The following is a 25,945-nucleotide window of genomic DNA, read 5'->3' as shown; positions in this document are numbered from 1 at the left end:
AAAAAGAGAGAAAATTTTCCTGTAATTGTGAAGAATTGGGAATAATGAGATCTAGGAAATAATACTTACAGAGCAATGATAAATTAGACTCTGGTCAGTCAGGATTCAATTAAGGGATGGGGGAAAATGTGCCAGAAAAGAAGTGAGCCTTATCAGGAACATCTATAGGCATGCAAAGTAGTGGAGATAGTGGGGAATGTGGAAGACAGCAGTGGAAAATGAGACTTGATTAGTAAGATGAAGCCTAATTGCAAATTAATTTCAAGTTAAATTCGGCCTTTATTCTACTCTAACTAGGCAATTATTTTTTCTCCTTTTGACATTCTCTTGAACCTTATTATTACTGGCAGCCAAAGTTATACCCAAATTTCATGCTTCCTCTCAAGGTGATCAATTCTATGATGGGGAGGAACCGATTACCAATGGTTGTGAACCTGGGAAGAGTTCAAATTGAGTGGGATACAAGCATCATCACTATTGATTACCTTTTAAGTTGCTTTGAATATTAAATTATTCTTTGCAACAGTCTAATAGTCACTATTGTAAAATGTGGAATTAAAAGATGTAAAGGACTTGTTCTAAGGTTGTATATTTAAGGGGTAAAACCAGGGATCCAATCCAGGTTTGGCAGCTATAAACCTTGGACCATTTCTCCTGTATTACAGTTTTTCTCTGAATCATTAATTTCCTTTCTGTCTTTTGGGCCGCACCTGTCAGTGCTTATAGCTTAGTTGTGGCTGCAGGTTCATGGGTCTTTCCTCATGTTGCTGAAGGAATCACATGGAGAATGTGGTTTGAACCTTGGTCTGCAAGTGTCTTACTCTCTGTACTATGAGTCTCATTTTCTAAGCATATATTTCTAAGCATATATCACTGGAGCGATAGCACAACAGGCAGGGCGTTTGCCTTGCATGCAGCTGACCTGTGTTCGATTCCTCCGTCCCTCACGGAGAGCCCAGCAAGTTACCAAGAGTATCCTGCCTGCACAGCAGAGCCTGGCAAGCTCCCCGTGGCATATTCAATATGCCAAAAACAGTAACAAGTCTCACAATGGAGACATTACTGGTGCCCGCTTGAGCGAATCAATGGACAACAGGAGGAGAGTGCTAAAGTGCTACATATTTCTTGAACGCTTGTTTATGTTTCCTAGTTCTGTTCAAGGACCTTAGTGTAATTGGTGGTGAACATGATGGGAGATCTCTTGCTCCTGGAACTTGTATAATGAGACATTAGATAAATAAATAAAATAAGCTCAACTGTGTAAAGGTATGTAGAAACTACAGAGTTTCTCTATACGATGGTGAAGGGAGGCGGGGTTTTACTTGTATTGGAAGTTAAAGCCTCTAAGACAGAAAGCTGGGAGAGAAAGTGAAGACTAATATGAATGTAAAACTTCTGGAAGGAGATAAAAAAAAAGAACATTAAGAAAAAAAATCCTGCAGCTAAAAGAAACTAAATTATCTGTTGGAGAACAAAAAGAAGAAATGAAAGGAAAGGGGTAAAGGAGAAGAGAAGTGAAAAAAAAAATAACCTGTGTTTTTAACAAGGGTTCATGAATTCAAAAGCTGTAAGTTTTAGATATTAATCCAAATTCTCAGGATGATAAAGGAATAAAAGTACACAAAAACAAGCCATACTTTGCCTTTCACTGTCTTCCTTTTCCCTACCTCTCAAAACTTATTCATGATGAAAGGTAGTATCCATTTGCTCCAGGTAGGTTAAATTTTTCATGTCATTATTGGCCTATTTCAGACTGTAGCAGAGGTCTGAAAGTACAAGGTTTACTGCTAAATTAGAATGACAACCAGTAATAATTAATATTAGTTTACAAAGAGAGTAACTTATAGGGGGCATACATTTATCACTCTAAGAAGTAAGTACCTACTGTACATAAAAGAAAGATTAAAAAGTAAATAAATAAATAACTGCACATTGTCATACCTTTGGAAGGAAACTCTCTAGTAATTAGCTGTTGTTTTTAATTTGCACAATTCACACAAAATATTACAATTTTTTGTAGTTGGTAGCTTTTAAAGATTTATAAAAAAAAGAGAAGATCTAAAGTGTTGATTTGAGAGAAAATTAAAAATTACAAGAAATGATGGATTAAAAAAATGACTCTTGGATGTGGGATTTTATAATACTCTGAACAAACTAAAAAGAAATAAGGTTAAGATAAAAGTGGTGGGAATAAAAATAGAGGACCAAAACAAGAAATCCACAGAAGTAGAATCAATAGAACTTGACAAATGATTAATGAGAGGGTCCAAGGAGAGTAATAGCCAATGAAATATTTGAAACTTTATGTCACATACACATTAAGCCCATGTGTAATGCACAGATGGTTAACAAGACTATAAGATTTTGAAAGCAACAGCTGTGTCTTTTATTTGGTTTTGTCCACAAAATTTGACACAGGATGGAATGGACACCAGATATTCAACTAAGTGCTGAATTAATTTGATAATTAACTTGAATTGCTCTTATGTTAAAACCAAATAAACTCCTTGACCCAAATTTTACTTATGATCTCAATTTTTCAAATTTTTGAGCACTTTTCTTTTTAATGAGTTCAGCAAACTTAACTTATTACCACATACAAAGCATTTGGTGACACCAGAAATTAGAGTCGAGCTACAAATATAGGTGTGAATTGAGTGTGGCCCCTATCCTCGAAATACTGAGAATCTAATTGAAGATAAACACAGAACTCTAGGACAACAGACAAATCTAAGAAGCATCGGCATAGAAATAATAATAAAAAAAAAGAGCAGGAATCAACTACATAGAAATCAAGAAAGCAATTTAAAGAATCAATGAAATCAGGAGATGGTTATTCAAAACTAAATTAACAAGGTAGGTAAACTTTTAGTTAGACTCTAGGATAACATTGGTTTGTACTTTCTCCCTTGCTGCTGGAAACGTAGGTTTATTGGATTACACCCATCACAGTGCTCCAAAGGCACTTGCATTCCTCTGTGTTTAACTTCTCCTTTGCGCTCTGCTTCCCGTCTTGGGTAATTGCCTATATCTGCAAATCAGACCCTGTGACTTGTAAGGTTAGATCCTTCTAAAGACTCTGAATTTTGTATTTATAAGTATTTGTAAGTGAAATATTGCTTTTCTCTTTCCCTGTGTCCTTTTCATAGTTTACGTTAGAGCAATGTCCTTTTTGTATAGACAGATAGAGACAGTTAATGCTATGCTTTCATAACTTAAGAGTTAATTGACTCCTAATAATATTCACTCCTGAGCATCTGTCATATATACTTAACTTGAGCATCAGTTGCCCTTAGTTCACAGCACCTTAAAAGCAGGGTCCCCATAAAGGGACTGGATAGCCCCAGGGCAAGCTGTAGGCCACCCTGGCATTGAAACAGGACAGGCCAATCACCATAAAACTTAGAATGAACTAAGAGAACTGTCATGGAAGAATTATTCATGACCTAAAAAGAAGTGACTGGATAAGGACCCTGCTAGGTTTAGGAAGGACTAATCTGGCCTGAGGACTGTAGTCTGGGATCCATATGTTCCCAGGAGAGCCACCCTTTAAGCTTAATATATCTCTTACTGTGTCCATACAAATTGACTAGAGAGATTATTAAGAAGTAAATTTAAGGTGACTGTTTAAATGGTTATGACTAAGGAAAGAAGAAATACCTCAGATGAAATTCCACCCTTGAGCAGATGTTCTAGCAGGAGGAAATCTTTGTCTTAAAAGAGCTTCCCTGAAAGGAAGGGCTTTACATATGTTGATTATGCTATCTCACCTATGTGTAGCTGTTACCCCCAACCTGGGAGGTTAGACTCCTGACTAAGGCAGTGAGGCTGGTTGTATGGAGACTAGGAAGGAGACAGGAATCAGGGACAGTGTGAGACCGGAATGGGGCGTACAGTGAGATTGGAATAGGCGCGCACAGAGAATGGAATAAATAGCAGGACGGAGATTGGAATAAACGGAATAAACTGCAACTGATCACCAGCCAGATTGTCAGCCCTGTTCCCGCCTTCATCTGTATGTTGGCAGAGGCTGCAAGCCAGGGTGGGGAAGTAGCTCATGGCCACTGAGTGCATGTGGTAAGAGAGCCCCACCCCCCCCCACACACAAACACACTATTTGTGAACACACATCAGACTAATGGGAAAAAAGGAGAAAATGTTCAAATAAATCGGATCAGAGATGAAAAGAGAGAAATTACGATAGATTCTTTGGAAATTCAAAATATAATGATACAAATAATTTTATTCTCCTAAACTGGAGAACCCAGAAGAAATGGGCTCATAGTGTCATGTAAACTCAGAAGCTGGATAAGGAGAAAGTAGAGAGCCTAAATAGGTCAATTACAAGTAAGGAAATTGAAACAGTATTTTAGAATCTCCCTAAAAACAAAATTCCAGGTCCAGATGGGTTAGCTGGTAAGTTCTATCAGACATTCATAGATAGTTTAGTGTCTATACTCCTTAACTTCTTCCAAAATATGGAAGACATGGAAATCCTTTCTAACACCTTCTATGAAGTTAACATTACATTAATATTTTATACCAAAGCAGACAGAAGCGCTTCAAGAAAAGAAAATTTCAAGAATGGCCATATTGTTTTCCAAAAAGGCTGGACCAGTTGGCGTTCCCACCAGCAATGAATAATCGTTCACCCTGCATCTGCACAGCACTGGTTGTTCTTGTACTTTTGTGTGTGGGCCAGTCTCTATGGTGTGCGATGATAGCTCATTGTTGTTTTGATCTGCATCTCCCTGATGATTAGTTGTGAAGAGCATTTTTTCATGTGCCTTTTGGCCATTTGAATTTCTTCTTTGAGAAGGTTTCTATTCATTTCTTCTACCCATTTTTTGATGGGGTTAGATGATATTTTCTTGTAAAGTTCCAGTGCCTTGTATATCTTTGATATTATCCCCTTATCAGAAGAGTATTGGGTAAACAACCTTTCACATTCTGTAGCCTGTCTTTGTATCTTGGTCACTGTTTCTTTAGAGATGTAGAAGCTTCTTAGTTCAATATAGTCCCATTTGTTTATCTTTGCTTCCATTTGCTTGGACTGTGTCATTTCATCTTGAAAATACCTTTAGCTTTAATATCCTGGAGGGGTTTGCCTACATTTTCTTCCATTGAGCTCCCATTTGACTCAGCAATATCACTTCTGGAAATATACTCTGGGGGCCCAAAAACACACAGTAGAAACACCATCCGCAATCCTGTGTTTATTGCAGCACTCTTCGGCATAGCCAGAATCTGGAAACAACCTGAGTGCCCAAGAACAGACAAATGGATAAAGAAACTATGGTGTATGTACACAATGGAATACTGTGCAGCTGTCAGGAAAAAATGAAGTTATAAAATTTGCCTACAAATGGAAGGACACGGAGAGTATCATGCTGAGTGAAATATGTCAGAAGAAAAGCAACAGATATAGAATGACTGCATTCATTTGTGGTATACAAAAATTATATAGTAGTAGAAGACTAATATCCATGGCCAGGAAAACAGGAGTTAGGAGGACTGGTGAATGGTTGGAACTAACCACAAGTGTGTGTGGGACTGAGGATAGGTAAGGTAGACAAGAGACAATGGCTGGGAATGAGAACTATGGACAAGATCTGAAGGTTAAAAGTAGGAAAAGAATATTCTTGAAAATGCTATAGTATCAATATTGCAGACCACAATGCCCCAAAGGAGAGAGAGAGAACGAGAGAGAGAGATAGAGAGAGAGAGAGAAGGAAAGTACCTATCATAGGGGTGGGAGGGTGATGGGAGGGAACCTGGGGACGCGTGCTGAGAAATATACACCGGTGGAGTAGTGGGTGTTGCAATAATGTATGACTGAAATCCAACCATGAACAGCTTTTTAATGGTCTATCTCACAGTGATTAAATTTAAAAAAGTTTTAAAAATATGGAGAGTAAATGATTCAACACTTCTCAGAGGAAATCAGGCAGATGGCCAGTAGACACATGAAAAGGTGCTCAGCATCACTTTTTATCAGAGAAAGCCAAAGCAAGACAACAAGATGCCATCTCCCACCAGTGAGAAGGACACATATCAAGACTAGTAAGAACAGTCTGTGTTGCTTGGGGATGTGGTGTAAAAGGAACTTCCATCCACTGCTGGTGGAAATGGTATCTAGTACTAGTCTTGTGTAAAACAGTATGAAGAGTTCTCAGTAAACTTTGAATTGAAGTGTGATAGGACCCAGGAATTCCACTTTGGGGCATCTACCCCAAGATACAAAAACAGTCTCTCAAAAGGACATATACACATCATTATTCATTGATGCACTAGATACAATAGTTAAGATATGTAGTCAACCTATAATCCAATAGATTACACAGATGTTGTATATATACACAACGGAATACTATGCAGTTGCAAGGAATGGTGAAATCATGCAATTCACTGCAATCTTGTTAGATCTGGAAAATATTATGTTGAGTGAAATTATCCAGAAGAAAAAAAAGACAAACACAGGATGACCTCACTTGTGGTATGTAAACTACTTGTTTCAATTATACTGGTGATATGAGTGAATGGTATAGCCATATATTTAAAACACAAACTCAACAATACCGAAAGCATGAGATTTAAGCTGCAAACACTGGAACTTTGTAATGTGCCTGTCAAGATGATAGGTGGGAGATGGGGTGAGGATTGGAAGTGAGAAAGGAATCTGGGAAAAATAATGGAGGGAAGTTGGCACTGGTGGTGGAATCTGTGTTGACATATTATATGCTGAAAACCCAACTACCAATAACTTTGTAATTCACGGTTCTTTAATTAAGTAAAAATAAATACAAAAACAAAACAGAAAAACTTTAAGGGTCACATGTTACAGTGGGTTTGTGTGGGAATCACAGAGAAAGGAGAATTACACCTGCCTGAAGCAGCTGGAGAAAACATCACAAATAGTATTTGAGATAAACTTTGAACATGTGGATTAGAAATCAGTAAGATAAAAGAACAGCATTTTCTGCAGAAGAACTAATTCAGTTCAGTTCCAGAAAAAAGTTCATACAGCTCTTTTCATTCATAGGTGCTATTACTCGCAGTAGAGTTACCATCACTTAGAAGCCTAAAGTGGAACTACTTAAGGAGAAACAGTCACAACACATATCCATAAAAAATAAATGACGCCTCAATTTTAGCTGAACTCCAGACTCAATCGCACTTTTCTCTTTTATACCCAGTGATACCAATACCAGTTGTCATTTAGATAAATTCTTTCTTCCTTGCTTTTCCTCTCTTGGGTCCATTTCACCCTCCTATATGTCTTCTTTGCCATCACAGTCATGTGTGCTTGAGATCATTATTTTAAATATTTCCCATCAAGAGAAAAATTCAGTAAAGTAAGGCAGACCTGGAAAATGGAAGAGCAATAAAGAGAATAAATACATTTCTAAGCACGGTCAATGATAATAGCAGTTGATAGTATTGGATGGATTTGGAGGATATTTCAAAGGTAGAATCAACAAGACTTGATGTTAATAACATAGAGAATTGATAAACAGGCAAGGATCTCAGTGAATATCGTATATCTTAATGTAGTAGTAACAACATGATTTATGAGCTTCTCCATTTCTTTGTGGTTTTCTACACACACACTTTTTAAAAAATGTCTGCTTTAATACTTATTCTTTTATAAACTTCAGAGATATCATTGTAAATTAAAGCTTAAGGGTGTACAAGAGAATTACAATCTCCAATCTACATTGGGAAAATTATCAAATAGTTTGGGGTTGTTGAAAACCATTTATTAGTTTCTCCTGGCATTTTAGTTAATTACTGCAGATACGACTGACTTTACTTTGAAATTTAGTAGGTAGTATGTCTTTAACTTGACAGCACCTTAAATCAGACCTTGAGAATTCATGGCTCAAATATTGCATTTTGTCCCAAAGTACTCTCCTTGCTTTCTAACTCAATCTACCCAATCTATTCTTTATTCAGTCTGTACCCTGTCAATAAATTAATCATGGGACAACATCGCATTTATCATGCTGTTTCTGTTTCAGTTTCTTTAAAACAACTCCAGGGACCAAGGCCCAACAAACAGAAACTTTCACATTTAAAACTTCACAGTTACGATTGAGACCTGCAGCACTGTCCTCCAGTTGTTCATCAATTTGCTTGAGCAGGCACCAGTAATATCTCCATCGTGAGACTTCTCTTACTGTTTTTGGCGTATCAAATATGCCACGGGGAGCTTGCCAGGCTCTGCCATGAGGGCGAGATACTTTTGGTAGGTTGCTGGCTTCTCCGAGAGGGGAGGAGGAATTGAACCCAGTTCAGCTGCGTGCAAGGCAAGTGCCCTACCCACTGTGCTATCGCTCCAGCCCATTATTGAGACCTAAGAAGAAAAAATATTTTTAAACAATTCCAGATATTCCTGCAATAGCATATCTTATTTTGTGTCAGTATCTTGATTTTTCCTCTAGGGTGATGTTGTGAGATATGAAACATTACCTGGCATGTGGCTGGAGCAATAGCACAGCGGGTAGGGCGTTCGCCTTACAAGCGGCCAACATGGCTGACCCGAGTTCGATTCCTCTGCCTCTCTCGGAGAGCCCGGCAAGCTACCAAGAGTATTTGATATGCCAGACACAGTAACAACAAAGTCTCCAATGGAGACGTTACTGGGCCCGCTCGAGCAAATCGACGATCAACGGGAGGGCCTTTACCTTTTTACCTTTACCTGGCATGTGAAAATAATCAGTGAGTGTCATTGTCATTATTCTTTCTCAAGATCTCAGTATGTTTTTTGTCACTTCACTCTGAGATACTCAGATTTAAAAGGATCACAATGAAAGTCTTTATTTACTTTTTTCCAAACTTGTTTATCACCCACTGCAGCTTCTCTGTCCTGACCATGGCGTCACTCTCCTCTGAGGCATCATTCATTTTCTTTTCTTTCCCTCACACATTCTAAATGTCACCAAATTCTTTTGTATCCTATCTCAACCCTGCCCATCCCAGGCATCCTTTCAGAAGTAAAAAACTACATCTGATCCAGCCAGCACTCGTTTTTGACATGGATAGCTGTAACTGATTTCCCTATTCTCCCCTATGGCTTCTCCAATAAATTTATTTATTTATTTAATTTTATATGCAGGAGTACTGCTATTTATTCAGCCACTGATTAGCTGATTGAATTGGGCATGAATTCCATCTTATGTTTTTTTCATAATTTTATTTATTTATTGTTTTTCATCTTATATTTATTTATTGAATCACTGTGGGAAAAGTCACTAAGCTTTCAGGTTTAAGTCTCGGTCACACAATGATCAAACACCTTTCCCTTCACCAGTACTAATTTTTTACCACCAAGAACCCCAATATACCCCCGTCCCACTCCTCCCAATGCCTGTGAGCAGATGATTTCCACTTAACTATTCTCTACATTGATTACATTCATTATTTTGACAAAAGATGCACCATTATTGTTTAGAATTTCCCCCACAACAATCAGAATTGCTGAAAAGGCATTGTGAAATACTTTGTTTTCTAGAGCTGGTTATGAGAATCATATAATCTTTCATGGCCGCAATAGCAGCCTCGCGATTTTGGATTTTTGCAAAGAGCCAGAAAATTACGAGATTGGTTTCTGTTTGTCTGGTGTTATGGCTGTGCCAGAGAGCCCCTTGTTTGGGGGAAATCGTGACCTCGGTAGGGCGCCAAGGAAGAACTGGTACCGCCCCCCCCTTCCCATGAGACTGCAGTTGCCCCATCAATGCAGGCTCATACCTGGCTTTCTTATAAGCACTGAGGTTGCGGCCACCTTGCTGCTGGAGGGGGGAGGCAGGGAAGGCGGAAGGGAGCAACACCCTTTCCCTCCTGGGGAGCCATGGCGCTGTAGTTTAATGCATGGTCCATTTACTTTTCTGCTGCAAGCTGCCGGGCTCTGAACTAAGTCCTTTTGCCTCTGGAGCCATGAACCTGCCAGAGAGCCGCTCGTGGGGGGCAACTTGTGACCTCAGTAGGGTGTGAAGGACAAGCCAGTACATGCCCCTTCCCATGAGACTGCAGTTGCCCCATCATTGTCAGCTCATACCTGGCTTTCCAAGAAGCTCTGAGGCGATGGCCACCTTGTATGCGGTCCAGATGCATTTTTGCCAAAATTCGCTGGGTTTCAAGATTTGTTTCTGAGTCTCTGGGATCATGGCCGTTAATTAGCATCATCAGGAGCCAGAGAGTATGTTTGTAGGTGGCAACTCAGGGTCTCGCTGGGATGGGGAGGAAAGGGCTGGTTCCACCCCCATCTGGTGCGGTCTGGTGTGTCTCATCACAGGCCCAGACCTGACTGTCTAGTAGCCTCTGGAGGATGGTGATCACCGGCCGCCAAGGGGAACAGGCCAAGGCATGAAACCTGTTCCCACCTGGAGTGGCCCAGCGCCAATAACCTACTGCTGGAACAGGATGGATTTCTGCCAAAAGCCTTTGGGTTCCGAGATTCGTTTCTGAGTCTCTGGGATCATGGCCATTAAGCAGTTCAATCAGGAACCAGAGAGGACATGCCTCCAAATATATAGCTGACCTGGAGGTGGTTTGTGGGAGTTTCTCCCACATACCTAACTTTTGGCCATTTACTTTCTTGGTAAACTTTGCCCCAAGTTTTTGGGATCTGGCCAAAGGTACAGCAGCAATTTTGGGGTATCTGAAAGCCTGACGGTGCCAATCAGGCTGCTGATGCACTCGCCTCATAAGTACAAAATGACCTGCTGGCGGCACCATACCTCCCCTCCAATAAATATAAAAATGGTTACATAATATTTTTTTAATTGAGTCACCATGGGATAAATAGAGAGAAACAGAGACAGGGATGAAATAATCTTAAATCATATTAGTCACATTCCTTCCTGATTCTAAACCAGACTGTCCTATAAAGCATCCAGTGTGTAGTGTTGGAGCTGAATAATGTCATTTCTCCCTTCCTTTTCTTATTGCTATACAGTTAATTCTGTCTTTTTAATTTTTTTTCTTAAACAAGTGAAACATTTCCTTCTTTTTAGTACTTGACACACTTTGTTCTATACTTGGAAATTTCAAGTGCCAAACTGCCTCAGCTCTTCCCCACTTCTAGTGTCTACTCTATGACTTTCCTCACAATGACTAAACATGTCAGATCATTTTTTATTCATCTCTTTTGTCTCTCTTTTAATCAGCTTCATTAACATAACCATATATGTATTTTGACCTTTATTATGTGTGTATGACTGTTAATGGATTCTGTGTCTTCCCTGGAAACTTGAGCTGTGAAACTCCACCACCATGTCCACAGCACTCTGCACCCTTTTCCGTCTCCTATTCCTTATAAGTTATACTTGGCTTTATTATGATTTCAGTTTTTCAACCTTTTCTTCTGTTTTTCCACTCTATGAGCACTCTGCTTATTTCTTTTTTTCCACTTTTCTGATTTATGTAACTCACTAATTTGAATATCAACCACTTAAAAAATAGAAACCATGATTTACAAAGCTGTTAATAAAAGTTTTAGTGGTATGCCATTCTAACTCCAGACCCACCACCAATGTCAACATCCCGCCACCAGTGTCCTAACTTTCCCTTCGCCCCCAGCTCACCTCCTTTATACACTCTTTTTTAGGTTGCCTTATTACTGGAGCAATAGCACAGCGGTAGGGCTTTTGCCTTGCACATGGTCGGCCGGGCCGACCCAAGTTCGATTCCTCTGCCCCTCTCGGAGAGCCTGGCAAGCTACCAAGAGTATCTTGCCTGCAAGGCAAAAGCCTGGCAAGCTACCCGTGACGTATACGATATGCCAAGCACAGTAACAAGTCTCACAATGCTACTGGGCCTGCTTGAGCAAATCGATGAACAATGGGAGGATAGTGCTACAGTACAGGTTGCATTATTTAGTACGGATCCCGTGCTTTCAGCACTGTTGGCTCTAATGTTCTTGTTTGTGCTCAGGGCTTACTCCTGCCACTTCTTAGGGGACCATACAGAATCTCTCAGATCAAACCTGGTTCTGCCTTGTGCAAGGCAAACCCTCTACACAATACACTGTTGCTCCCGCCCCTCTAATTTTTTGTTTTAATTTATTTAGCCATTTTAGGTTACAGAGATATTCATGAATGAGTTTTGATCATATGATATTTCAACACCAATTGCTTCACCTGTGTCCACTTCCCTCCTCTAAGACCTCCTGTTTCCCTCCTACCCACCAGCTTGCCTCTGTGGCAAACACTTTTAAAATAAATCGGAACTGTGGTTTACAGTACTGGTACTGATTGGATTCTGTGCTTAATACTTGATCATCACCTTTCATTATTCATTCCATCTCCTGGGTCACTACTTCCTTCCACTATTGTTTTTTTTTTCCTGTCCTATTTTCTTTATTTATTTTCACCCCAATCCTACACACACACACACACACACACACACACACACACACACACCTGTATGCTTCCTACTAGAGACAAATTTTCATGTTCTTTGTTTCTATAACCTTTGGCCTATTGTCATTCCCCATCTGTAAGCATCTGTCCTCCCGTTGTTCATCGATTTGTTGGAGCGGGCCCAGTAACGTTTCCATTGTGAGCCTTCTTGTTACTGTGTCTGGCATATCGAATACTCTCGGTAGCTTGCCGGGCTCTCCGAGAGGGGCGGAGGAATCGAACCCGGCTTGGCCGGGCTGGCTGTGCGCAAGGCAAACACCCTACCACTGTGCTATCACTCCAGCCTTGAGTCATTCCCCATATGTTCCTTTATATCCTGCTTATCACTCAGTGTCGGTTTCTCTCCCTCTGACTAACTTTACTTGGCATACTAATCTCCAGATACATCCACTTCTCAGCAAACTGCATGATGTGTGCCATAGTTTCCTTATCCAGTCATTTATTCTTAGGCACTTGAGTGGTTTCCAGATTTTGTCTATTGTCGATAATGCTGCTAGAAACACAGGGGTGAAAATGTCTTTTCTTCATTGTGTTTTTGAGCTTGTGGACTATATTCCAAAAAACAGAATTGGGTCATATGGAAGTTTTATTCCTAGTTTTTTTGAGAAATGTCATATTGTTTTCCAGAGAGGCTGGGTCAGAAGACATTCCCACTAGCAGTGATGATTCCCTTTTCCCATGCATCCATTCATGCCAACAGTTGTTCTTTTTGATATGTGACAGTCTTTGTGATATGAGATGATATCTCACTGTGTTTTGAATTTCATTTTCCTGGTAATTAGTAAAAGGCCCTCCCGTTAATCATCGATTTGCTCGAGCGGGCCCAGTAATGTCTCCATTGGAGACTTTGTTGTTACTGTGTCTGGCATAGCGAATACGTCACGGGGAGCTTGCCAGGCTCTGCCATGCGGGCGAGATACTCTCGGTAGCTTGCCGGGCTCTCCGAGAGGGGCGGAGGAATCGAACTCAGGTCGGCCATGTTGGCTGCATGCAAGGCAAATGCCCTACTGCTGTGCTATTGCTCCAGCCCTGTTTGTGGATTTGCTCGAGCAGGCCCAGTAACATCGTGAGACTTGTAAATAATATTTTTTAAAAAAATATTTTTCTGGTATTTTACTAAAGACTTTATAATTTAAAAAGTTTTCCTCTTAGGCAGTATGAATTGCTACTTAAAAACTGTGCTCTTATTAATTGTCAATTGTCAATTTTCTTGTTAATAATAACCCATTTCTTAAACATTACACATTACCAGTGGTTATCACTGGATCACTTGATCACTTGGCTTGATCACTTGACTTAATCGTCGATTTGCTTGAGTGGGTGCCAGTAACGTCTCCATTTGTCCCTGTCACGTGCTAGTGTAGCCCAGTGGCGCCTGTTCATTCTAGGAACACGAAGAGCCTAAAACCGATCATTCATGATCTTTTTTTTTTTTCACTTATATATTTTTTTTTATTTATTTTTTTACAGTTGTAGATTTACAATTTTTTTTGTGCTTGGGTTTCAATTATACAATGATCAGATACCCATCCCTCCACCAGTGCCCGTTTTTCACCACCATGGATAATATCCCTCCCACCCCCATCCCCCCATCCCCCCCTGCCTCTGTGGCAGGACAATCCCCTGTGTTCTCTCTCTCCGTTTGGGTGTCGTGGTCTGCAAAAGAGGCATTGAGTGGCAAACATGTTCAGTCCATAGTCTACTTTCGACATGCATCTCCCCTCCTGGGAGGATCCTCTCATTCATGATCTTGATGAAGAAGTCTGACCATCTGGTAGGTGGGCGGCCACGCGGTCTTTTGAAATCCCGTGGAATCCAGTCGGTAACAGCTCTAGTCCAGCGGTCGTCTTTAAATCTCATTACGTGACCAGCCCATCTGATTTTTGACACCTTGGCAGACGAGACAGCGTCCCTGATCCTTGATCGTCGACGGATGTCAGAACTCCGGATTCTCTCTCTCATTTGAGTGAAACGTGATATTCCAAGCATAGCTCTTTCTATTCTTCTTTGGGAGACCTGAATCGCGTTCTCATCCTGTTTGCGTAGGGCCCAGGTCTCTGAGGCATATGTTAATGCAGGAAGAACAGTGGAATCAAAGAGATGTGCCCGGAGCCGGAGGTTCTTCGTCCTCTTAGCTATTTCTTCGACGTTCTTGAAGGCGTTCCAAGCCGCTCTCTTCCTCCTGCGCAGTTCGGGTGCCAGGTCATTTGTCACGTTGACTTCTCGACCTAGGTACACATAGCTGTTGCATTCGGAGATGGTCGTTCCATTGAGAGAGAATGGGGCATCAGGAACAAGGCTATTTCTCATAAACATTGTCTTCGTAAGATTCAGCTGTAGTCCGACCTTTCCACACTCACGATCGAAGTCGGCCAACATTTGTGCTGCTTGGCTAATGTTAATGTTAATGGTTATCACACTTCAATAAAAATTTCAGATATTTTAACCTCATTAACATATTGAACACTTTTCTTTATTACATATAACTGCAGTTTTAATGGTTTCAAAATATTCCAAATTTAGTTATGTCATAGTATATTTAATAATCTATTTGTTGTTTATATTCATTTCCAAGTTTGAATTGTTTTTGTTGTTATTGTTTAGTTTTGGTGCCATACTTTTCTGAGCTCAGGACTTATTCCTGAGTTTGTACTTAGGGATCACTCCTGGAAGTGCTCTGGAACTTACTGTGGTGTCGCAGGTTATACCTGGGTTATACGCAGAATGCAAACACTTTAACCCTGTACTATCTGTCTGGTCCTTGTGTACTTTTTAACACTAAGGACATAATACTACATTGAAAGTTTAAACAGGATTTTTTATACATCTATTATTATTTTATTTTGTTTGTTTGTTTGTTTGGGAACCACACCTGGCTGTGCTCATAGCTTACTCCTGACTCTGCTCTCGTGGATCACTCCTGGTAGACTCAGGAGACCATATGGGGTCTGGGGATTGAACCACAGCTATATGCATGTAAAGCAAAATCCTTAACCACTGTACTATTTCTTTGGTACCCGATATTTCTTTTTAATTTTTTTTTATTTAGTCACCATGAAATTACAATGTTATTCATGATTGGATTCTAGGCATACAATACTTTGACACCAATTCTGTCCCATTGTCCACTTCCCTCCATTTACTGCCACCCCCTTCATTTTCTTCTCACCTTGCTTTTACAAATGTGTGTCTGTGTGTGTCTCTGTGTGTGATTTACAGTACTGTTGCTGATAAGGTCCACGCATAACATTTTATTATCTTTCAGCATCTCCTTTTGCTGGTTGAATGCTTCCCTCCACCAGAGACATTGCCCTGTCCCTATCCTGTCAACCAGTCCCCTCAAGTGGCATATTCCCTAAATGAATACGATTTATCATGTTCTTTGTTTCCATTGACTTTGGGTATTAATTATTCTATCATATGCTTCTTCATGTCCCATATGTGAGAAGGATTATCCTTTGACAGTCTCTCTCTCTCTCTCTCTCTCTCTAACTTCAATCAGCATGGTACTCTTTAGGTGCCTCCACATCACTGTCATCCAGTTGTTCATCGATTTACTCGAGTGGGCACCAGTAACATCTCCATTTGTCCAAGCCCTGAGATGTTAGCAGCCTCTCCTTGTTCGTCTTTCCCAATGCTGCTATATTGGAGGTTATTTCATGGTTAGGGGAATGAGACACATTATTGTTACTGTTTTTGGCATATCAAATACACCACAGGGAACTTGCCAGGCTCTGCTGTGTGGGCAGTATACTCTCAGTAGCTGCTGGGGTCTCTGAAAGATATATATATATATATATATATATATATATATATATATATGTTTCCCTCTATGATTTGTTGCCTACTGTATGAACCCCATCAAATATACCGTGATAATTAAATGGGTAAGGAGTGTCCTATGATGTGCCAAGCAAAAGCTAAAGCAAAAGCAGCCGCGTGATCTAGGAATATGTTCATGCATATATGAGGCTTGGCCCAAGTGTGTGGAAAGTTGGCCCAGAGCTTGGCAGTGGTTTGGTAGTGGAGGTCGGCAACCGGGGCTGGGTTCCTTGGCGAGGGGAATCTTACCAGTTCCCCTTTGGAGCACCCAGAGTGAAAATAGCCTGGCATGGAGTCTGATGGCATGGTTATGGGGGCCTCATTTTATGATCCCTTCTGGGAGAAACAGCCGTGAATTCTGGAGGATGGCCGATGAGGAAATTATCTGGCGCCAGCAGGAGGTATCTAATGAATGTGACCCCTGGGTCACTGGAGACTGGGGGAAGCAGGCAGAGGATCTCTGATCCTGGGTCCCATTGAGCCCAAAGAATCAAATTTTCTGACTTTATTTTTATATGGATGAGTAATATTCCACTGTGTATATACACCACAGTTCCTTTATTAAATCATATATTCTTGGACATGGGTTGTTTCTGCATGTTGGCTATTGGAGATAGTATTTCAAGGAGTATAGCAGTGCAGAGTTACACCAACACACAAAACACATGGCTGTGCATTTCTTTACTAATTCTTAATTCCAATATTTACTAAGGATATATTGCTAAAACTAAATTGCATGTCCTTTTAAGGAGAATTTTAAAGTAGGAACTTAGCCCATGAAAAATAAGTTAACAGAATTTACATAAATGTATCTAATTATAACAAAATTTCTATTTTTGTTGTCTTGTTTAGGGGATACTTTTGTATTGCAATATAAAGTTGTGGACTAGTTCTTCAAGCCCATGTTCTTGAACACAAATCTTGCTTGCTTTTCTCTTTCTTTGCTTGCTTATTTACCTTTTGAGAAGCCTATATTTTCTCTAGAAAACCTGTATTTTCCATCTTTATCTTCTTACGATTTGCTCGAGCGGGCCCAGTAATGTCTCCATTGGAGACTTTGTTGTTACTGTGTAAGTTTCAACCATTTTTTTAAAAAATAAATTTTTAATGAAAGAACTTTTCTGAAAACATCTTATTTCTATTTGCAACCAATTGTGGGAAAGTGTCTTTTTGCTCCTTCTTTCTTTTACGAGTAATAATGGAGTACATGAATCAGGAAGTGTCATTTGGCTTTTACTCCAGGGTACATCAGCAAACCTGGAAGATTGGGTAAGAATCAGCAGAATGGTCCATGCCAGCCCCATAATCTGCTATGAAAAGTCCCCAGTGTCAGGGACACGGCAGCCATCAGAAGCTCTATGGGCAGGAGCTGCCCTCAGCACATGGCACCTCCCGGTTCCTATCAAATGGTTCAGATATCAAATATCAAGCATGATGAATTAGTCACAATTGTCAGGAACTAAATGTGTTAGCCAGTGGTCTTCCTGTTCACGTGGAGAAATAGCTGCTCGAGGGAGGAAGGTTCTGGGGTCTGCCTTTGCATCTGGCTAGTGAGGCGGTGATTGTCAGGACTGAAGCAATTCATGGTTCAGCAGTGGAAAGCAGCAGGCAGCAATTTCCCAGCCTCTTTGGATCATTTTCTCTCCGTTGAATACTTCTGACTGGTAGCAGAGTACTGAAAAGGGAGCCCGAGAGAGAACAAAAAGAGAAAAGAGGAAAACACTTTAAATAATTTCCTTAGCTGAATACAGATGAACCTCTTCCAAGGACTCTGGTGATTGGCCAGACCAGCTGACAGACTGGTTTTAACTGAAGCACAGACACTTTTAGGAAACCTTGGAAGCAGAAACGCTCTCTCTATCTCATTCTTTTCATTCTGGATTCCACGATGCATTCATTCTTTATGTCAGAGTAATTTGGGGGGTGGTGGGCAGGGGACTGTATCTGAATAAACGCCCAACCACCACACTCTCCAGAATTGATCAGAATTGATGCTAAAAACAGGGAAACGTGTGATGAAGTTATAACCCAACCTATTTGGAAGTACCCAAAATCTATTGACTCACATAATTCACCTTAAGAAATTCAACAGTGAGATTCACGATCACAATCATGATCATCCTGTTGTTCGTCGATTGCCTCCAGCAGGCCCCAATAACGTCTTCTTCGTCCTAGCCCTGAGATTTTAAAAAGTGCCATTTTAAGGCTCTTTCAGGGTTAGGAGAATGAGACCCTTCATTGTTACTGGTATTTGCCATATTGGGTACACCACGGGGAATTTGCCAGACTCTGCCATGTGAGCAGGTTACATTCGGTAGCCTGGCAGGTTGTACAAAGTAAGAATGAGATGATAGCTTCCAGGAGTTGGGTTTTATAGTCTCTGGGTCTTGGCCGTTGATGGGATTACACAGCGCCAGGGGGCCAGTTGGTGGGTGTGACCCCTGCCTACTGGAAGATGGAGGATCTGGGTGGAGGATGCTCAGCCCCGATCTAAGCACTCTTGGAAATCTCGGCGCCGGGACCCGCATGCCTTTGTTCCTCTGCCGGTACCTTCATGCGTGTGGAGAGTGGTCTCAGCATGGTTATGGCTGGTTCTGGAGGTCTTTGGCTGCCAGAGCTCTGCTTGGGGCGGGAAGGGAAACTCAACCCGCCCCCCTCCAAGGGGCCCCGGCAGGACAGCCAGGCACGGCGCGGGGGCAGGAGACTCTGAGATTGGTGTTGAAATATTGTGTGCCTAAAACTCAACTGTGTAAACCATGGTTCCTTAATTAAATATTTTAAGGTTATAGTAGCACTGTCCTCCCGTTGTTCATCGATTTGCTTGAGCGGGCACCAGTAACATCTCACATATCAAATACATCATGGGTAGCTTGCCAGGCTTTGCCGTGCAGGCAAGATACTCTCGGTAGCTTGCTGGGCTCTCCGAGAGGGGTGGAGGAATCGAACTCGGGTCGGCCATGATGGCTGCTTGCAAGGCAACCGCCCTACCGCTGTGCTATCGCTTCAGCCCAAGGTTATAGTAAATGTTCATCACATCAAATAAATTACTTCTCTTTTTCTGTTCTAAAAAGTGCAACAGTAATCAGCTCTGCCCTCTTACAGTTATGTTAAGTTTCATAAAATAACCACTGCTGTAGGGAAGAAAATGAAAGAACTTTGACTGGGGTGAGTTTAAACTAAGGGCTAGCATGAGGTAAAAACCAAAGCAGAGTGCAAATTAGCAACAGCCCCCACCCCCAATCCCATTACCACCACCACCAGAGCAGGTTCCAATTGATAAGCTGTTGGAACAAAAGAGTTATTTTTAATAAAGGAACATTTTACATTAATCATTAAAAAGTCTTTTGTTGTTGAGGGGCACAAAGTAATTGCTAGCATTCTGGATGAACAAGAAAAAAACATACTGTGAGCCCAAGGAATGGCAAACTCTAACACAGAAGCCAATTTAAACATGAATAAATGAACCCTAGGACATTAAATGTTTTCTTAGGTGGGCATTGGACCCCAGTGTTTACTGCAGTTATTTTTTATTCAGATATATATATATGTATATATATATATATATATATATATTAGTGGCAGGAAATTACAGAGCTTCGTGGGTTATCATTGTACTTCACTTTCAAATATAACTTTCTGCTGCTGCTGTTGTTGTTATTTGGGTTCACACCCACCATGCCTAGGGTGTGGCCCAAACAACTCCAGCCTATGCATTCAAGAATTACTCCTAGTATGCACAACTGGTAGGGTATTTGCCTTGCATGCGACTCACCCGGGTTCCATTCCCAGCATCCCATATGGTCCCCTGAGCACCCCCAGGAGTGATTTCTGAGTGCAGAGCCAGGAGTCAGCCATGAGCATTGCTGGGTGTGACCCAAAAAACCCCTCTCCCCCCCAAAAAAAAAGAAAAGAAAAGAAAAGAATTATTCCTGGCAGTGCTCAGAAGACCGTATAGGATGCCAAGGATGGAACCTAGATCGACCAGGTGCATGGCAAATGTCCTATCTGCTGTACTATCCCTCTGGCCTCTCAAGTCAAACTTAAAACCTCTATAAATCTGTGGTCTTCATGCTTTCAACTGCAGGCTTCCTTCCATAGCTCCTAAAACCTCCTTTTTGCTTTCATGACCACCAATTCTACAATTCTCAGCAAAGATTCAGATGCCCTTCAAGTCATTCAGTGTAATGTTTAGTAAATTTCTCAGCTGCCTTAATAATAGATGCCCTAATTAGATACTCAAAAAAAATAATAGATACCCCAATTGAATTATCTCCAGGACTTGGCAGCAGCCATTGTATAAAGGATCCTCACCACCTTCCAAACCAATATGTCCCAAATTTGCATGGCTCTCTCATTGTTCATCCTTTAAGCTAAGGCTCAATTAGAATTCTCAGACTTTCTACTGGTTATTCTCACATCCACACAGGCCAGAATGACTTCTGTCCTCTCTGAGTTTACCCTTGAGAGCTTAATATTTTCAGTAAGTGTCATTTATTCACCAAGTATTTATGCAGTACATCATGCCATTAAAAGCACCAAGAGACAAAGATGAATATATTAGGTTTTGTATTCTATGTTCTGTGTTTAGGGGTCGGAAAAAATAGCACAGTGGGAAAGGGGCCTTGTCTTGCACACAGTTGACGAGGGTTTGATTCCCCTGCACTGCATATACTATATGTTGTACCCATTTTTTGCCAGGAATAATCCTTGAGGGTGAACTCAGGAGTAAGCTCTGAGGAACATAAAGTGTGGCTCCCAAATTATTTTAGAAGAAGAGTTTAAAGAAAATGTACCTGTACCTATCTGTGTGTATACAAAAAATATCAGGGATAGATCATACTTAGTAGAATATATATGAAAATAAGTAGAAAAATATTCAAAATAAAGGGTGCATGATATGGAGAAGCATCAACACTACAAAAGTTCTCAGAGGAGTGATTTACCCAGGTGAGAGGAATTGGGAATATTTCCTATAGTAGATGCCATTTAAACATGATCTTGCTAAATGGAAGAACTTTGCAGTCAAAGGGGAGATGGGACAATTATAGTAAAGAAAATAGCAGAGTAAAGGGCAGGAGATGATTTATAGTGTAAAATTATGTAGCAAAGAGCTAGAAAATCAGATTAGTGTTTCTGGGTGCTAAAAGAGTAGAGCCAAAAATAAAGGAGAAAAGGTTAAGTTATAAATTATGAATATCCTTTTCAAATAATGGACCTCTGGGCCCTCTCTAAACATACTGAGATTATCAGGGGAAAGCATCTGAGAAACTCCCAGTCTGATCGGGTCTTTTCTTATTCTCTTTACTCAAGAAATTATTATCCCCTAGGTACCAGCTCTAGAATAAATAAAAAAAGAGTCCAGCTGATATTCTTGGAGTTAGACCCAAATTACATCGAAGATATTTATCTTCTATCCTTTACTTCCCAGGCATCAGCATCTTTGAGAAGCTGCATTTTAAGTTACTTACCTGCTGATGTTAGTTGACAATACATTTGAGATTACAGAGCAAAAACATATACTGGTAGTCAGATACCAGTGCATCACCACATATACTGAATTTTCAGCTCTGCCTTTGATGTCGGTGGCCCCACGGGTGACTTATGTGAAGTGGGGAGGAGAAAGACAATCACTTTCTCCCCACCCGCCTCTGCCACCCGGAACCCTGGGTGGGCTAGGACTGGTAAAGTCTGCAGTGAGCACCTGCTCGGCACAGGCCTGAGCCCCGCCAGCCCCACGAGGTGGCCGTTAAGCCACACCTGAAGTCCGCTTGATCTTCTCGGCACGGGAGTTAATCCCCACCACCCGATTACTCGGGGAGCCACGGACTCAAGCTGGGGCGAGAATTTGCTCTTTGCAGGAAAGGAGAGACCAGTCCCAAGCCGTACCCGAGGTTTCTGGGGTTCTTGTCTCGCTCGCAGAAAAGAATTTCAGGAGTAGACGAGCAGTGAAGTAACAGGTTTTATTTGGAGGCTTTTGGAGAGGGAGAGGAAGGGATAAGCAGATAAGCGGGGGAATGGAGAGTAAAAGAGAGAGAGTAACGCGTCCAGAGGGAACGCGGGCTTCTCCGAGGGTGGAGAGAGCGCCAAGTGGGTTCTCGAGCTGGTTCTTATAGATCCTTCTGACTCAGAAGGTTCTGGAATCTCCTTGGGGCTGAGTCGCTGGAGTCAACCGGATTGAAAGGGGGTTCGAGAATCATCTGACTTGAAATGTCCTGGAATCTCCTTGGGGCTGGGTCGCTGGAGTTAACCGGATTGAAAAGGGGTTCGAGAATCATCTGACTTGGAATGTCCTGGAATCACCTTGGGGCTGGGTCGCTGGAGTCAACTGGATTGAAAGGGGGGTTCTCGGAAAGGAGGAATTTCATGGGGAAGAGGCCCATATCTTCAGGGTCTGGGGATGGTCTTATCAAGTCCTTATTCTCTGTCTCCACAGGGTGGGTTGGTCCTAGAATTCTTCTATGAGACTTTGTTTCATTGCAGAGAGCCTTTCCCTATCTACCTGCCTACATCACCTTGAAATTGATCAAAACAGAATAGTCCTGGAGCTTCTAGACAGTGAGGTCCGAGATTCTCAGATACACTGATCTGGACATCTGGTATCAACTTAAAACCAAAATTGGATATGAAGAGCTAATGACAAATGCTCAGCTAATGCTTTTATGTTCTTTATTCCAGACTTGTAATCTGCTTCTTGTGCTCGAGTAGTTATTTTTTTTTTCATTTTAGAGGTTTTATATATACTTTCCCTCTGCCTGGAACATTCTTTCCTTCTTCCTGATGCTCCCCAAAACAACTAATGCTATTCACCTTTAGGAAAAATTTCTGTTTGTTTCTCCTATAAAATAGCCCTGAATTTAACTTCCACTTTATATATATCATAAAATAACTTCTTTACTACTTTCTCTCTCTCCAATGCTTAGCTCAGTGCCAGGGACAGACCTGCATTTAAGATAGCAAATGCATGCATAATGACTACTACCAAATAGTATCACTGTTCAAGGGAATGCTGTTCTAAAGAAAAAAATAAAAATTAGTTTTTAGAGGTATAAAGACATGATATTTTAATGGTCATGACTGAATGATAAGTTTAAACTTTACTACATAAATGTGAAAACAACTCTCTAGAATTCAGGATTCAGTTAATAAACTGAATAAAACAACATCACCTTGACATTTACAGTTATTTAACTGTCAAGTTACAGCTGATCTTATTTCAATATGAAAATTATCTGATTAATTAAATGTTCTCTTAACTTTCTAAATCAATTATTGAACTTTTAGTATTCATCTTTTTATAACTGAAGATTAGAGTTTATAATCAAGTGATTGTAAATTGAGTAAACTATATTTGTTGTAAGACCATATGGAGAAGTTCAATATTAAGTGATACGGGACTAGCTAAACAAATGTTACATAATCTTGATGAAATATTATTTTGTACTTTTAAGCAGATTGTCATACAGACTACTCAGTTGCATAAAAATGGCTTAAAATGCAAGTGATTTTTAAAAACTCAGAACACAATATTGAAATGTAGAATAGTCATGGATCTGGAGAGTAAAACAAAGCATGCAAATACATTATTAAGTACTATGCAATGTAAATTTAGGGGAGAATTTTAATTATTCTTACAATAGTCAGAGTTATAGGTACATTAGATGCCAATTATAAAATATAGATTAATTCTCAAAATTTTATTAGAAAATAAAACAGTTAAATGTACATGCTGTAATTGTTTTTCATTTATATTTTCTGCAAATTAAAACCAGCTTATTACTGAAAAATATCTTACGTTGATGTTTACCTGACAATGTACTATTTGTTCTAAACTCAAAGTTTCTTATTATATAGAAATGCATTTAGTTGTTTGATAAACCATATCAGAAGAATACTATAGATAAAAATGAACACATCCTAATTTTCTACTTTATCATTTTGAGTTTTACAAGATGTTCCATTGGGGGTATGGTGCCGCCAGCAGGTCAGTCTGTACCGGTGAGGCGAATGCATCAGCAGCCTGATGGTACCTTCAGACTTCCAGATAACCCAAAACTGCTGCTGTGCCTTTGGCCAGACCCTCAAAACTTAGGGCAAACTTTACCAAGAAAGTAAATGGCCAAAAGTTAGGTATGTGGGAGACATACCCACAAACCACCTCGGGCTCAGCTATATAATTGGAGGCATGGCCTCTCTGATTCTTGATCGAACTGCTTAACGGCTATGATCCCAGAGACTCAGAAACAAATCTTGAAACCCAGCGGCTTTTGGAAGAAATGCGCCCGGTCCCTGCAGTAGGTTACCAGCTCTGGGTCAACCCAGGTGGGAATAGGTTTTGTACCTTGGCCTATTCCCCCTGTCTGCCTGGTGACCGCCATCCTCCAGAGGCCACTGGACAGTCAGGTTTGAACCCGCAGTGGCGAGACATGAGGGGACTCGGGATGGGGATGGAGCCTGCCCTTTCCTCCCCACCCCAATGAGACCCTGAGTCGCTGCCCATGAACAGCCTCTCTGGCTCCTGATCAAGCTGCTTAATGGCCATGATCCCAGAGACTCAGAAAGAAATCTTGAAACCCAGCGGCTTTTGGCAGAAATTCATCTGGACCCCGCAGTAGATTACTGTCGCTGACCCAGCCCAGGGGGGAAAGGGTGCTCTCCCTCACCTTCTCCCCCTTGGCAGCTCGGTGGCCGCCATCCGCCAGAGGCCATGGACAGTCAGGTTTGGGCCCTCAGTGATGAGACATGTGGGGCGTCACGGGATGGGGGTGGAGCCACGCCTTTCTTCCCCACCCCAACAAGACCCCGAGTCGCCTCCCATGAACGGCCTTTTTGGCTTCTGATCAAGCTGCTTAATGACCATGGTCCCAGAGACTCAGAAACAAATCTCAGAACTCAGTTGGTTTTGGCAGAAATCCCTCCAGATTTAAGTGTTAAAATTTCAGAATTTCAAAATCGTGCGGACACTACAGCAGCCATGCGACATCATATGTTATTCTTAATCAGCAATAGAAAACAAATTGTCTACTGTTGACTTTTCAGCAGATCTGACCCACCAAATAATAATGGTGGATCTGGTGTCAAAATATTGAATGTGATCAAAGTAGAGAGAGAGTAATGTGGAAATCATCTGCCCCACTGGTTGGGGGAGGGTGTGGGTTGGGGGTGTACTGCGGTTTTCGGTGGTGGAGAATGGGCACTGGTGATGGTATGGGTGTTTCATTGTATGGACGAAACTTAAACTGCTCTCACAGTGATTCAATAAATAAAATTATAAAAAATGAAAAGAAAAGTAAAGTGGAGTTCATGCCCAATTCAATCAGCTAATCAGTGACTGAATAAAGAGCAGTACTCCTACATTAAAAAAAAAGAGAGAGATGTTTCCTTCCATTATTTTTTGTAGGTATCAAATCTTTACCACAGACAAATGTTTTATGCAGTTTTTCATATTTCATAATTATAAAGCTTTTCCTATTTTAGACTGATCATTTCAACTGCTGAATAAAGGGAAAATTTCTTAAAAGCAAAAAAAAAAAAAAATTAAGGCCCCTTGAATTCTTACAGTGCCAGGAAAAACTTGCTTATTTTTTGCGGACCTTCATTTGTCTGCTGACAATATGTTTTAAGCTTTGCTCACAAGACTGTTATCACCTTATTTCCATTTAAGTAGTAAGATGATAACATCAAATGTTATGAGAACTAGTTTT

The 25,945-nt window shown here is 40.8% G+C and overlaps 1 protein-coding gene across 21 annotated transcripts in view; it reads left to right on the top strand.

The window, feature by feature from the left end:
• Positions 1-25,945, top strand: part of DLG2 (discs large MAGUK scaffold protein 2) — a 1,600,462-nt gene that overhangs the window by 854,701 nt on the left and 719,816 nt on the right. The gene's annotated exons all lie outside the window — the stretch shown is intronic.

This window comes from Sorex fumeus, unplaced genomic scaffold (assembly GCF_029834395.1).
Source record: "Sorex fumeus unplaced genomic scaffold, SorFum_2.1 ptg000030l, whole genome shotgun sequence".
NCBI lineage: Eukaryota > Metazoa > Chordata > Mammalia > Eulipotyphla > Soricidae > Sorex > Sorex fumeus.
This window is presented reverse-complemented; position numbering and strand designations above follow the sequence as displayed.